We start from the raw sequence: 3,937 nt of genomic DNA, 5'->3' as shown, positions 1-3,937 counted from the left end.
CAGTGACAGTGCTGCACCTAACAAAGCAAAGTTTCTCACATTCTCATTTGGAGCACTGCATCTGCTGCACGGTGCAATCAAAGACACTGGGCTTCCCTGTTTTTACTGACTGAAATAAATGTGTTTTTCTCCCCTCCAGGAATCATATATGGCTTAAATTCTGTCTTATTTCTGGGAGTGGAGTCATGTCCATCCTGACATATGTTTTTAAGTTGATTTTCATCCTGGTAAGCAAAGGTTCCCACTGTTCCTTTAGGGTACTACTTTAGTGTTCCTTACATAATGCCGTTCATATTTGCCCATCATTTAAACTGTTTGCACAACTGTTTCTAAGACTAGAATAGATTGCTGGGAGACAGGCTTATTAGCAAAACAAGATGTTTCACCTGAATCATTGCCAAAAGCCTGTGTGAAGGTTCACCCACTGGATGACTTCCATAGGCTCAGATACAGTGAGACTTTGTAGATATCAGAAATTGTGGACATATCACCTTCAAAAACCTGACATTTCCATTCTTGAAAAATATTCTCATGCCAGCTCTTTATAGCTGTGATAGTTCCACTTAATTTAACTAAATGTCCATACTACAAATCTTTTATCTTCTGTGACTGTTTACTTCTTCCCATGACTTTTTATAACAGCATTCAGAAATAGGAAACAATTCAGCCATCTCTTTTCATGTGATTCCAGCTACTAAAGCTTTGCAGGAACAGACTTACAGAAGTTATAGGGGCTGATTGTACACGGACAATTATAAACAGGTCTAGCAACAACTCCATTTAGTACCCATAGTGTTGTTTATTCTGGTTGTTATAAAGATACTGATGCAAATGTTATTGTAAGAAATTACTTCTTAACAATCTGGCTCAGCAGAAAAGATCTTTCCAGATTTTTTAGGAATACTATAAATTGCTTTGTACCTATAAAAATTAGGAACCGCATATAAGACAATCCACATTTCTACAAACTATCTGATAGCACTGACAGATTTCTGCCACTCCAAGTATGCAATGATTGGGATGAGGTTCTGTAAGCAGGAGTTGCAATCACTTCTTCATCTTCCCTGTATTTTACTTACAGCTTTCTCTTTCCCTCTTACTGTAAAAAAAATTGTCTACAAAACAAAAGAAGTCTTCCAGAATGGCTTTAGTGGCGGAAAGGGTAGAATCTGAGCCTTTCTCTTTAAAAAGCAGAGCAGCCTGTTGCTAGGGGAGGCTGCTGCGCTTGGCTGCTGGCAGTCCCACAGCTGCTGCATCAGAAAACCCAGGTAGGAAACAATTATTTTCCTTCAGATATCATATCACAGTGTTCTGCATGTTTTCATGGGTGAGGCAGATTTAGGAATCCAAAACCTTCAGAGTGGTGTTCCATGTATTTCTTGATGTAACTTTGTGAAGAGAAGTTAGAGAAACTTCTGTTTGTTTTTGGGTTTTACTGCTTTGGAGACAGCCTCTGAGCTAATGGAGAGCTTTAGTGTACTCGCTTTCAGTTGTTCACTATTTCTTTTTTTTGGTGCTGCTCTTGTACTTAATTTCAAGAAATGATAAAGAATTGTTAAAGAAAGTGGCCATAAGGCCCTTCTGGTTTGTTGCCAGCATTCTCCATTTTCATGTGCCTTCAGGAGACTGTTTAAATGTGATACATAAAAGTTTGATATAAAAAAGTTTATGAGCTGAGCAAAAAAAAAAACGCTGCAGCTTCTTGCAGTGTTGTAATTTTTGTGCCACAAAGCTGTTATCTGATTAAACTTGCATGCAGCCAGGAAACACTGTAGTTTGCAGGCACAACATACTTAGCACTTGTGCAAGGTGCTGGTGTAAATGGTGCTAATGCAAAGGTGCTTAGGGAGCGTCCTGTTTGCCTAACAAAACCACTATCTTAGGGCAAGTTCAGTTCCCTGTGCAACCTGGAGATGCTGTTTAGCAATCTGGAAATCCTTTGGGGAGACCAGGGAATATGCTTAGGTGGAAGATAACAAAGTAATTTCTCCTCTGCCTGTTCTGCCTTTATGCTAGGCATTTTCCAACAGTTAGAGTACTGCCTGGGTTGTTTGCAGTCTTTGAGGAAAGTATGCATGAGCTTACATATCCAGTACAAAGAACGGATGGTGAAATAGGATAATTTGTGCAGGCGCTCTTGCTAAAGGAGGTACAGCAGGGTGTTGAAAAGCTTCCTGTGTTTTACTCCTGTGAGTTATTTCACAGTGTCATGGTTTCATGATTTCTGGTTATCAGTATTCCACATCATAACATCATGTAATGCACTGGGGGTTTGACTGCTGATGCTCAAGTTCCGGGTGCTTGTCCGGAGGAGAAGAAGAACTACATTTCCCCAGGGGACTTTGCGGTCAGCGAGGAGATATAACTCCTGGCAAGGTCACCTGATGTTCTCTTCTCTGCCTGCGCTTCTCTGCCTGCGCTTCTTCATCAGCTCAACTGGACTGCACTTCTCATCTCAGCATTGTGGTGAGGCCGATCCACCTTCCAGACACACACTCTCTCTCTCTCTCCTTATATTCTGCTGATACTATATTTAGTAAATTAGTTTGTTTCACCTCAGATTGTTGCCGCTGTTTTCAATTATTTCGGGGTCCCCTATTTTCCTTTTCCGGGGGCGCGGATCCGCGGATCCCTCCGCCCTTCTAGTCACGGAACCGGACTGAACCAGCCCGTAAACCGTTGACACACAGGATTTTTAAAATACAGACTAAATTGTGCTGTTAGGTGGTAGATCAGTATTGTTGGTGCAAGCTTTCTGTGGGAGGAAAAAACAAACAAACAAACAAACAGCTGAGGTGAAGCAATAGTAGCACTCAGTGACGGTATGCTGTGGTAGTACTAGGGGAAATGGTTTCAAACTAAAAGATGGAGACGTAGAGTGGATGTAAGGAAACATTTTCTTACAGTGTGGGTAGTGAGGCACCATAACAGGTCACCCAGAGATGTGGTGGCCGCCCTGTTCCTGGAGACACTCAAAGTCAGGCTGGATGGGGTTCTGAGCACCTGATCCAGCTGTAGGTGCCCCTGTTCAGTGCAGGGTACTTGGATTAGACAGCCTTTCAAGGTACTTTCCAGCCCAAATGCTTGTATGATATTTCACTGAGCGACAGGCACTCATTTGTATATGCAAGAAAATAATTAATAACAAAGTAGTGTCCGTTAGGCTCTTGTAATCCACAGATCCATATAATCTGTACTACTGTAGCTAATGCAGGTTTGCAGTTACCCTTTATTTCTGCACAAACACGTCACCGTTAGCTACCATAAAGCTGTGAATTGCATCAATATAAAATAGAATTAGTTAAAAGTATGTAAGATAGCCGGTTACTTTATCTTCCGAACACTAGTTAAACATATTTAGTCTCAAGTAATCAAGTAATTTAGTCTCAAACAGTTGTCCTGCTTTCTGATCTGTAGAACTACTTTAGAAGCAATCGTGCTTGAACTGAGAACTCCATCAGTATGGCAGGAGGGACAAAACTCTCCACAGACACAAGCAACTGGTGCGAGGAGATAAGCCATGAAGAAAGATGCCTTAGGGATGTAAGTAGACAAATGTATAGCTGCATTTTCTAACTTCACTGAGTTCCACTGCTGTGGCCTACTAAAGGCCACAGTGGGGCAAGCACAGGGAAGCTCCTTAGCTGGGCTCTCGTAGACTAGCGATGACACCTGTGACGGGACGGAGTGCACGCGGCGCCGTAAGGCTCCACAGTGCTCGAGAGGGCGAGCACAGCGCCCGCCGCGCAAGCGTACACGGCGTTCAGCGCGACCCACGCATGCGCGCTCGCGCTTTTTTCCCCTCCCCTTTAGGGTCGGGGGTCGTGCCGCTGGCGGCCGCCCTGTTGAGGGCGCGCCTCGTCCCGTTCCCCTTCTTCCCCTCGCTCATGCGTTCTCCCCCTCATTTCTGTCCCGCTCCAGCTGCCGGGACCCGCCG

The sequence above is a fragment of the Meleagris gallopavo genome, chromosome 4, assembly GCF_000146605.3.
Source record: "Meleagris gallopavo isolate NT-WF06-2002-E0010 breed Aviagen turkey brand Nicholas breeding stock chromosome 4, Turkey_5.1, whole genome shotgun sequence".
Lineage (NCBI taxonomy): Eukaryota > Metazoa > Chordata > Aves > Galliformes > Phasianidae > Meleagris > Meleagris gallopavo.
Note: the sequence above shows the minus strand (reverse complement) of the source record.